Source organism: Leopardus geoffroyi, chromosome C3 (assembly GCF_018350155.1).
Source record: "Leopardus geoffroyi isolate Oge1 chromosome C3, O.geoffroyi_Oge1_pat1.0, whole genome shotgun sequence".
NCBI classification, from domain to species: domain Eukaryota; kingdom Metazoa; phylum Chordata; class Mammalia; order Carnivora; family Felidae; genus Leopardus; species Leopardus geoffroyi.
The window spans coordinates 97,008,924-97,021,421 of NC_059338.1; positions in this window are offsets into that span (position 1 = coordinate 97,008,924).

Genomic DNA, 12,498 nt, shown 5'->3' on the forward strand with positions numbered 1-12,498 from the left:
AATGAGTTAAAGAAAAGTGAGAATAAAATTAGTAAATCTATTAATAATTATTTTTGTCAAGTATCTATATTTTTTACTTTCCTTTTGTGGTTTGCATTGCATCAAAATTGCCTGGAATAAAATATTGCATGAACAGGTAGTTTTTTCCTTGAAAATTAAACTTCCTGTAAAAATGTAAAGTATGAAATAGATCCTGAGCCAATTTTTTTTATTTTGTATGTTTTAAAAAATAAATATTTCTCCAAAAACTGTAGTAGTAGATGCTTAACTTTATAGAATAGTTTTTAAATGTCAAAAATCTTAAAAAGTACTTGACCAGGAGTTGGCTTTCTTATGATTATTCCTGTGAGTCTATGGAGTTATGACTCTCTTTTTCTTTAAAGCAGTAACATTATCCAACCGAAGCTTTTTATTTTACATTGCATTTTCCTGTTACTAAGATGTATTTAAAGTACTTTTCCTTGAATAGTGTCACTTAACTAAGTGCAAAGCATCATTATTAAGTGACACTTTAAAATATTCCTTAGCACTAAAAAGGAACAGAAACCGTATTATTTGCCCAGGAATTTAATAAGTGGTTTCTTTATACAAAGGACATTTTAGCTGTTTGTATGCCCCTTCACCCCTACTCACCACATGATGTAGCTAATGGCAAATCCTATCAGCAACTCATTTGGGAAAGCAAAGCTCAAATTTTTACGTATAAATGATTTGATGCACTTTTTTAGTAATAATAGACTTCAGCAATACCTTGTTGTTTAAAATTGCAATTTCACTTTCAGCTCTCTGGATATGACTGATATCAGATGACAAAGATGCATATTTAGAGAATGAAAGTAAAAGTAATTTCGGTATAAAGTATGGAAAAGTTAATGTTAACGGAGTCACTTCAAGAATCAACAAAGTACATTTATTCATAAAATAAGTTTAATATGTAAACTATTTTTGAATGGCAAAACTAATAGTTCTTGTATAATACTTGTTTTGGAAATGCAAATCTATGGGGTTTGTACAGTGATAATTAACTCACAATCTACCTTTAAGTAACATTATACTTCTTCATGCATCATGTTAAAACCTTACAACAGTATACTTTCATTTCTTCCCCCCCCCCAGGCATTTTATCATTGTTTTCATACAGTTTACTTTTATTTTTACTTATATTATAAAACCCAGAAAGCATTGTTATTAAAAGTCAACTAAATTTTAAATAATAAGAAAAGGTATGTTTATTTACTTACATAAACCATTTCTGGTGCTCTTTATTAGTTGTATAGATCCAGAGTGACTTCTGTCATCATTTCCTTCTGTCTGAAAGACTATTTTTTTGTTTCTTTCTTGTTTAAATGTTAGCATTTTGGGCGCCTGGGTGGCTCAGTCGGTTAAGCGGCCGACTTCGGCTCAGGTCGTGATCTCACGGCCCGTGAGTTCCAGCCCCGCGTCGGGCTCTGTGCTGACAGCTCAGAGCCTGGAGCCTGTTTCGGATTCTGTGTCTCCCTCTCTCTGACCCTCCCCCGTTCATGCTGTCTCTCTCTGTCTCAAAAATAAATAAACGTTAAAAAAATAAATAAATAAAAATAAATGTTAGCTTTTTTTTTTTTAATTTTTTTTTAACGTTTATTTATTTTTGGGACAGAGAGAGACAGAGCATGAACGGGGGAGGGGCAGCGAGAGAGGGAGACACAGAATCCAGGCTCCGAGCCATCAGCCCAGAGCCCGATGCGGGGCTCGAACTCACGGACCGCGAGATCCTGATCTGGCTGAAGTCGGACGCTTAACCGACTGCGCCACCCAGGCGCCCCTAAATGTTAGCATTTTGACAAGCTTAGAGGAAGATCTTTTGACAATTATGTTTTGATCGTTTGAAAATTCACCGGATGGGCTCAGTAGAATAGAGATGACAGAGGAAAGAGACGATGAACTTGAAATAGAATAATATATATCATTCAAACTAGACCATAGAAATAAAAATGATTGAATAAAAAATGAACAGAGTCCCAGAGACCTGTGAGCAAATATCAAAAGGTCCAATATACATGTTATTGGAGTAGTAGGAGAGAAGAAGTTCGGGGCTGAGCAATTCTTTGAAGAAATAAATGTCAGAAGTCTTATTAAATCTGATGAAAAACAAACTTATGGATTAAAGAAGCTCAGTGAGCACCAAGGAGATGCATTCAAAGAAATCCACTTCTAGACACATCGCAACTGAATTACTGAAAAACAGGTGGCCATAGATTGAGTAAAGGAGGGCAAAGTGATGAAAGAACTATATCCCTATAGTGATGGAAAGCTCTGTTCTCCTCCCTGACGTCTTTTCAGAGGCCAATTTGTTAGAACACAGAAGTTAACCAGAGATTTTCTTTAGGCTGTGGTACTCAAGCCAAGTCTTATGCTCTGAGCAACTTTAGAAATCTGCAGACATGTTTGGTTTTTGTTAAAATAAGCTCTTCACCTCTAGAGTGCATCTTGACATCTTGGTCTTTCAGAAAGAGCTGTAGTCTAGAGAGATCCAACATGAAGCAGGTATAGGGAAGTGTATATATCCTGAAGACAGGAAAATAAAACAAGACAAAAGCAAATTTCACAATTTCCCAAGAGCGCCTTCCAGCTTGAAAGTTTGACTTTATTCAACAAAGATACAACCAAGCTATTGTAAGCTCCTAAACTATTTCAAATTCCTTCTCATCTATAAAGAAGAGTTTAGGTATTGCAGTTAAAAGCATGTTGAGGAACTGAAATGCGGATATGAGAGTCTATAAACTGTGACTGACAGCAAGATGCAAGTTCAGCTCTGTATTTCTCTGGTCCAAAGCCATACCCCTTTTTCCCATTAAAAAAAATCCATATGTATAATTTATAAACAACATCTCACTTGTCAAAAACAACACACTCTTAAAAAGCCAAGAGAAAAAATAGTTGATTTATCCAGGGAAGAGTTAATCAAGTTATAACATTCAGAAAAAAATAAAACGGGAACAATTTTCAAGGGTTTTACTACGAACAAGACTGGTGAAATCTCTTGAGGGTATCAGGGGCATTATATCAAAAGGAAACTTATCACAACAATCTCTTTAGGAAAAGGAGGGTACGATTATTAATAAAACCATACTCATAAGAGAGTTTTTTGTAGTGGAAGGAGTTCGACAGGATTATTAGTGTTTCAGCTGCCTAATGTCACAGCTAGTTTCTGTTTTCCTTGAGTGGCAAAGAACTAAAGAGGGATAGAGGTAGACACCTTTGACTTGAGAATGTGTATTCCATGAACTTCAATCATTCATAGAAGGGAATGCTTATCACACTCAAAAGAGAAGTTTGTTGTTCATTTTTCTTAAGTTTAAGAAAACATCTGAAAATAAAAAAGGAAAACAAAGGAATGCAAAATAATTAGGGAATTGTTCAAATCAAGTGAATTACAATGATATTAAGGACACTGAAAAGGTGTTTTTTGTTTATTTTTTAAAAGTATGTATGTCATACTTAAACATCTTTTTTCTTTAACCCTCTACTGTATTTGGTTTTCTATTTTATTGATCCCATACAACCCTCGTCAGCTCTCTCAACTCCTCCAGAGTACGCACTACTCATTTTGGTTAGAAAAATTGAAGAAATAATGTTGCCTGGGGGCACCTGGGTGGCTTAGTTGTCAAGTGTCTGACTTCAGCTCAGGTCACAATCTCGTAGTTCCTGAATTTGAGCCCCACCTCAGGCTCTGTGCTGACAGCTCAGAGCATGGAGCGTGCTGCAGATTCTGTTTCCTTCTCTCTCTGCCCCTCCCCTGATCACGTTCTATCTCTCTCTGTGTCTCAAAAATAAAAAAAAAATAAATAAAGGAAAGAATATCGCTTGAATTATTTGCAAGTATACACTACATAATTTCAATTGGATTCTCTTTGCTACTCATCACTTTGTTTATTGTTTACTGCTTTCATTTTTTCAGACACATTTTATCCAAATAAGCTAACAGCCATATCCTTAACTATTTCAAGAAATTCCCATGGAATGCTTTTAATTTCTTTCCTTTGTATCTTTAAAAGTCTTATTATCTTTTAGCCTTTCTATTATCAATTTGCGGTCCTGTAAATTTATGTGTTTCCACTTTATTTTCTTTTATCTCACAACTTTTCCCTGGTGGCCTGTCATTCTTCACATTTTTACTATCACCACTTTGTAAATTACTCCTAAAAATCAAGCCCTGGCCAATTCTCCCATTTGAGAAACATATCAAAAAACTATTGGCTGGATATTTCCAACTATAAGGTTTTTCCAGCTTTTTAAATTCAACATTTTTGAACTTCAACTTATTATACAATTATGATCAATTCTCTTAATTACCCTAAGTGCATGAATGACATCACCAGATCTACCCAAGCTAAAAAGTTGAGCTCTATCTGATCGAATTACTCCTTTCAACATTATTGTGTTGAATTAATATTTTCAATCTCAAACTTCCTGCATGCATTTCTTCTCATATTCTCATGCTCAACATTTTAGTTTATTGTTGGACTATTGCAGTGATCTCAATGCAAATTTACCAACCTTAAATATATTTTAGGCAGAAATGTAAGATTAATTTTTGTAAGCCCAGTCATATGAAAATCACTCCCTACTCTGAATACCCATGTCAACTAAATTCTCAATTTCTCTGCTGGAATTTGAGTTATTCTGAATTCTTCCCCCAGACTTTAGTACACAGTATTGGTTGCCTACCTACAGCTATCTTCCATTCTTCTACCTATATCCCCACTCTTGTTTGTTAATAGAGCCTTCTGCTTCTACTGTTTCCCCACAGACACTAGGAAAATTCTGATTAGTTTAAGCCTAGAGAGGTTTAAACTATTGCCTTTACCAGTGCTTTGTTAATGAAGCTTGTGAACCAATCCTACCTCAAGAGGGAAAGTTTGCTAACATCATTAGAAAATTCCTTGCTAGTTAAAAAGTCACACTGAAGAAAATCAATCTGCTGGCTATTGTCATGTTTGATTACGACACTTAATGTGCAGTGACCATTTTATAACTGAGTGAGGGAGGGAGTTTGCATGAGGAAATCCAGCACACTGAGGTTGGCTGAAAGTTGGAAAATAATATCAAGAATCACAATTGTTGGGAACATTGAGGCAGTGAAAACTATTCTTGGGACTCCCTTACCCGTCAATTTCTTGTCTTTTAAAGTAATATTGTCTGTATTTTTGAAGCCGGTTGAGTTTTCTATTACCTATAAATATGAAAGTATACTTCAATGTCCTTATACTGCAATTCCCACAAAAAGTACAGACGTTTATGTCTACATTAAATCTGCACCACTTACAAACTATTTAACTTTGGACTGATCTTTAACTTCTCAATCTCTCAGTTTTTTCTTCTGAAAAACTGGAATAATAAAGTACCTAATTTTGGGGGCCATTATGAGGTTAAATAAGTTAGTACCAGTAAAACACTTAGAACAGTGAATGGCCCAATCAAAATGCTCAATAAAGGCTATGTATTGTTGTTCTTTTATTTTTATTTACATTCTTCCTACTCATGCAAATTCCCAGGATGGTCAGGTAGCCCATCTCCATGTCATAGGTAAGATATTGCTATGGAGAATTTGTGTTCCTCCAAAATTCATATGTTGAAGTTCTACCCCCACCCCCCACACCAAGGTGATGCTATTAGGATGAGAGGCCTTTAGAAGGTGGTTAGGTCATAGGAGTGGAACACTCATGAGAAGGATTATTGCCCTTTTCTGAAAGACCCTAAGAGCTAGCTTGCACTTTTCTGCCATGTGACGTTACAGTGAGAAGATGGCAGTAAGGAAACACGCTCTCACCAGACAACAAATCTTCCAGAGACTTCATCTTGTACTTCCTGGCCTTCAAGCTCTGAGAAATAAAGTCCTGTTGCTTATAAACTACTCAGTCTACAATTATTTGTTACCACAGCCCAAATAGACTAAGAGATTCATTTTTATCACGAGCTTTTGTTTAACAGGAGACTTCCAGTCTCTAAGTCAAAGGAAGTATGGACAATGACCATCACTTCCTTTCATTGTCCATTGTCAGAACTATCACAGGAACCCAACTTAATGTCATGGGTAGCTGAGACATGTAGCATAGGATAGGAAATATTTGGTCAAAACTGTCTCTGTCACAGTTCATTTTTCTGCTCGCCAAATCTCCCTTTGCCACCTCTTTCTACACATTAAACACACTTGACTGCTTTCTAAGAGACACATCTCAAAATCCCATCCAAGCTTTATCCAGCTTCAACTTCAGGGTCTACAGATTGTGGTACTCTCTCCATTAGGACAGATGAAGCTACTTTTTGTCCAAGCTACCTGCTTCCTTTTCCCTGACCACATACACCCGTCATGGAATGTGGTATTAGTTTCCTGAGGCTGCTGTAACAAATCACCACAAACCTAGTGACTTCAGAGAAATTGGTATCTCATAGTTCTGGAGGCGAGAAGTTTAAACCTAAGCTGAGTTGTGCTCCCTCTAGGGACTCTACCAGAGAATCAATTTTTTGCCTCTTTCAGACTCTATTGGCTGCTCTGAGATTCCTGGTCTTGTGTAGTGTCACCCTACTCTCTGCCTCCGTCTTCATATGGTATTCTCCTCCTTCTGTTATTTCCTTTGCATCACTTATGAAGACACTTATGATAGCATTTAGAAATACCTGAAAGATACAGAATAATTGACTCTTCTCAAGATATTTATTTATTTATTTATAATTTATTGTCAAGTTGGCTAACATACAGTGTATACAGTATGCTCTTAGTTTGGGGAATAGATCCCCATGATTCATGGCTTACATTCAACACCCAGTGCTCATCCCATCAGAGCCCTCTTCAATGCCCATCACCCAGTTTCCCCTCTCACCCCCATCAACCCTCAGTTTGTTCTCTGTATTTAAGAGTCTCTTGTGGTTTGCCTCCCTCTGTTTGTAACTATTTTCTTCCTCTTCCCTTCCCCCATGGTCTTCTGTTAAATTTCTCAACTTCCACATATGAGTGAAAACATACTTGTCTTTCTCTGACTGACTTATTTCACTCAGCATAATAGACACTTTTCAAAATATTTAATTTGATCTCTCCTACAAAGATTTTTCTTTCTTTTTTCTTTCTTTCCTTCTCTCTCTCTCTCTCTCTCTTTTTTAAATGAGGTAACATTTACAAGTTCCAGTGATGAGGACTTGATATTGTTGCATGACCACTATTCACCCGACCACAAAAATGATAAAGATATTTTGGCAGTAGAGAATTTGGCACAAGGAATTAAAAAAATAAATGGTGGGGCTGAAGCACAGAGAGCAAAGGAGAGAGAGTGGGAAGATAAGCTAGAGAGAAAGGAGGAATCAGATTAATAGAGCTTCGTAGGACACTCTAGAGGATACTAATTCAAGCTGATCCAAGGCCCCATAATGTATTCATTCTTTTTTATATGTAATGTAGATTAAGGCCTCATTTTAAGATGATGTAGAAACTGAGATCTGCCTTCCTGACAGACTCAGCTGTGAAAAATGCTGTTAGCCAATAGTCTCCAGCTGCTATATCTTTGGGATCTGCCATAGCATTCACTTCGAGGTCGTACTTTCCCTGTCTCTAATAGTTCAAATACAATTTTTCCCAGTATATCTTTTGTACTTCCAATACCATGCTGTTTGCTGTAAGACCTGAACAGGCACCATTGGTAAGTGGAGTCATCCAAGAAGGCAGGTGTTTTTATGGAGTTACCTGGCAAAGAGGATTACATCCCAAGTGGTATGTGGGGTATGAATTATCCTCGGAACAAGGTAGCAGCCTATTACTAAAGATTTCACTGGTGATTATCTGAGAAAATGGTATGGTGAGGGGAACTAACTTGCCAGTGCAATGATTCAGATATTTGAAAGGTATAGGAGAACAATGTGTAAAAGTGAAGGGTAATTAGCTGGTTATTACTAAGCTGTATTCTTCTAATGGAGGAAGAATACTTTCTTAACAGAAAAAAAATCAGAATTATTTTATTTAACTTCTCTTTCCTATAAAATGAGTACTGTTAAAATGTTTCAAGTCATTAATATTAGTTAACTGATCAAATTAGTGGGAATTTTATCTAATACTTACATTGTTATGCTAAGCAATGGTTTTCAAATTCTACTGTCACCAGAGTTTCCTGAGACCCTATTTAAAATACACAAAACTCAACAATACATTTTGACTGAATAGTTCCGGGGACAAGTCAGCATTTAGACAGGCATTCCAGAGTATAGGCTTTCTAAAGAGCCTTAAAGAAAGTATACCTAGATTTGACATTGAATGCTGTACTCAATAACATATCAGAATATACATAATATTCATTTCAAGGTTGTTTTCATGTAAAATTTGGAACTCTGATGTTCTCATTATCTTTTAGAGTAATGTGATTAGAATAATTAGGGTTTGAAAGGACAGGCCAAGTCTTAAATTATATTCTCTCATGTTTATATGTTTGTTCTGATCTAATGAAGCTTGAAAGAGTCCAACTGTTGCCCTAATGTCTGATATATTTAGTAAAAATCAAATTAGTCATATCTCCCTTAGTTCCTTTGGTAAGCTGCCTATCTACACAGCTCACCTGGAGAACTCACCAGCCATAAACAGATGAGACAAATCATAACTTTGTTTTTGAGGAGCGAAAAATAGTCATCCCAAGATACCAGATTAATCTTCCCCCACTCCTAGTAGGCTGCCAGAAAAGGTGGATGGAAAGATACCTGTGAATTTACAAACTGAATACTTTTGTTAATTAAATGTTATAAATGAAATAAAGGGGGGGTTGTTTCAGAAGAGAATTATTTTGCCTAGTAGGCCACAATTCCTAAATATAGCTGCTAAATCAGAATTGTGTGTGTTGGGAGTCTAGAAGGAGAAGCAGAATGAAAAGCTCTAGTGGAATTTCATAACATTTTACAGCTTCTCGTATTTGCCTGGTTCAATTATAAAAACCTGAAATACCACTGCATTACATTAGTGCATACAACCATCTTCTCTCAATAGCACGATCATACGAGTTTCCCTGCTCGTCTGTCTGCTTTCACTCTTGTGGGCTTCTAGTTCCGTTTCTTTTTCTTCTTTTTTAAAACCTTTATTTAAACCCAGGTTAGTTAACATACAGTGTAACAATGGTTTCAGTAGAATTTAGTGATTCAGCACCTATGTGTAACACCCAGTGCTCATCCCAGTGAGTACCCTCCTTAATGCCCATCACCCATTTAGCCCATCCCCCCACCCAATACCCCTCCAGCAACCCTCAATTTGTTCTCTGTCTTTAAGAGTCTTATGGTTTGCATCCCTCTCTGTTTTTATCTTATTTTTCCTTCCCTTTACCTATGGTCATCTGTTGTGCTTTTTAAATTCTGCATATGAGTGAAATCATTGATATTTGTCTTTCTCTGACTGACCTACTTTGCTTAGCATAATACACTCTAGTTCCACCCACATTGTTGCAAACAGCAATATTTCATTCTTTTTGATAGCCAACTAATATTCCATTATATATATATATATATATATATATATATACACATATACACACCACCTCTTCTTTATCCATTCATCAGTCAATGGGCATTTGGGCTCTTTCCATAATTTGGCTATTGTTGATAGTGCTGCCATATACATCAGGGTGTAGGTGCCCCTTCAAATCAGCATTTTTGTATCCTTTGGATAAATACAACTGGATATGCTGATCTTTCTAAAATGCTGATTATGTCACTCCCACTTCTTATTGTTTTCAGGATAAAATTTCTATTTTCCACCAGTCGTGACTAACACATTATAACGTACATTTCCCTGCAGCATTCTAAGCTCAAGCTATACGAAACCATTCTCTATTTCTGTACCCAAAACCTCTTATCTGTTAGACCCTGAGCATGTTCTTTCCTCTAGTTGAAACACACTACCTTTCTCCACCCTTCATCCTCCAAGTGTGTTTCATCTAATCACCTTTCTTTGAATGTCAGCTTGAGCATCACGTCTCTGAGAAGACTTCCCAAGACTGTGACCTTCCTATGTGCTTTTTAAATGTCATCTCCTACTCCAACCATAGCATTCATACCGTTGTAATTTCTTATTTACTTGAATGTCTTTACTATTATATAAACTATTTGCTAGGGAGGTCAAAGCTGTTTCTGCTTTCTTCACCACTATTCTTAGAGCCTAGAAAGGGGCATAAAGTGTGGTTTTTACTAGTCAGGAACATGTACTAGTAGTTGTGATTGTGGTAACTTCAATAGCTGCAATTCTTAGAGTAGCGAGAAGAGTTTAATTTAGAAAATTCCGACTTACCGTATCTTGAGAGACATTATTCTCAAAAAGCCTGAGTGCACACCAGAGGCAAGCCATATGGCTTGCCTGTAATCTCCAGCCTGTAATCAAGGAGAACTTTTAAAAGAGAGTTGGATCCAGAAATCCATTTACTCATTGGCCTAGAGTTATCTGTGTCTTTCCCTCCAAATAACAAAATTGCAAACTGTCACCTTCATTATCCTGCGGTAAACGTTGAAGAATTTGGACTTGTTAAATACCGCTGTACCAGGGCGAGAGTTGTATCATCCTTAATGTGAAACACACATACCTCACATCTGCAGAAATTTTAGCTGCTCGGAATTAATTGGAACTATTATTTTCAGGTTTCCTTTAGATAGGAGATATTTTAATTCATATGTAATTTATAACAGCTCATACTATTTTGCTCATTCAATAATGCATCTCTCCTTTCATTCAGGGAACATCACTTACATCTGCTGAATTGAGAGAAGCTAAGTCTATTCACTGAAAAGTCTCCTTTATCCCTTATTCTGTATTTGCTAAGTTGATTAACATTCTTCTTGTGGGAAACCACAGGTTCAGTAGACCACAGGTCTTCCCACAAGGGAAGAAAAGATGGCACGAGACTGGATGGCACACTCACGCCAGAGAACTTAATTTCATAAAGACACAATTTACAAACCAGTAGGTGGGATAATGGGGCTCCTGGGGTTCTCAGCAGCACTATTTAAGCACGAAGGAGCATGATTGAGGAGTAGTCACCAGAGACATGAACCCGTAACCTGCAAGGGCTTTAGAGTTTGGTGGAGGATCTGCAACTCTCGTCATCCAGTGGGAAGGGAGTCAGGGAAGACTGCTCCCTGACCTCGCTCCTCTCTTGTCTCTTGATTTCCTCTTATGCTTCTCATTTGTAATGCAAATAGGCATTTGTATTAATCGTGGCAAGCAGCAAACTCTTCAGAATAAGATTGCATAGGAAAAAATATCTCATGTAAAAGCTTTCAACTAAGAAGTTTTATGCCCAGGGAATTAGAATTATTTCTGTAGGGATACATGCACACACACACACACACACACACACACATGTATTTCTGCAGGGACATACTAATACATACATATATAACTTTATTACCTATATAATAATTGTGTGTATATACCCAAATAATTCTGGCCTACAAAAATCACATATTTTTGGCCTGCCTAATAAAAAATTTATATAAAACTGTAAATAAAAATATGTCAGGTTATTTTTGTACCACATTTTATAATGTCTTCACTTTCATTTTATATTACATTCCCATTAAAGACCCATTTTTATGAAAACTTTTTGAAAATTATTAACTATTTCTGATTAAAGGTAAACCATATTAAAAAAAAGTATTTGCCAACTTTTTAGCCTGATTCCCAAAGTGGCTGAATTAGCTCTCATTGAGTTTAAAGTGTTTTATGAATGTGATAATCCACATAGTTGTGAATCATTTCTTCTCTGATAACCTGCTCAATAAGAAAAATAAGGTTTTCTTTCTTAAAGCCTTTTGAATTGAACGTCAGCTTGCTCATATCGACAAATGTGCTGCTGAGGGAGAGCTTTTTCATCTTATTGACACGGACTACATCATAAACCAAAGAACTGGAAGCCTGACATCCAAGCAATTCAGGCTGCATCTACACTGTTTCAAGAGAAGCTTTTGGAAAACAAATATTTCTTGCAAACTGTCCGACTTGTCTACATAGATTATATGGTTGTGAAAAGAAGTTGACTCTTTTCCCTATATTAAATTCACTGTTATTGTTGGAATGTGCAAACCCAGCTGTACTCCATTTTCTGGCCTTTAAAAAAACCTGTCCTGCCCTGTTATAACTAGGTGAGAATAGATGGGCTGGTCCTTAAAACTGATCTGTGGATCAATACTAATCTCCTTTCCTTTCCATATCTTCCTGTAAAAATGGAAAAAATGACATGCTTAAGGTGGCATTTCTGCATAAACTTCTATTCCCAAAGCCCAAGAAAAATACACAAAATTCTTAAATTCCTACACATGCAATCGTTGATACATCTTATATTTAAATTTCAACTCAGTTGAACCAATAAGTATTGATTACACAATATGAGAAAGATACAATAATTAAAATATTTCACCAAAATACAAAAAATGCTGACTCTGTGTGGAAATCCAATTGAAAGGATTAACTCAGCATCCTCTATTACTTCTTGGACATCATGTTAC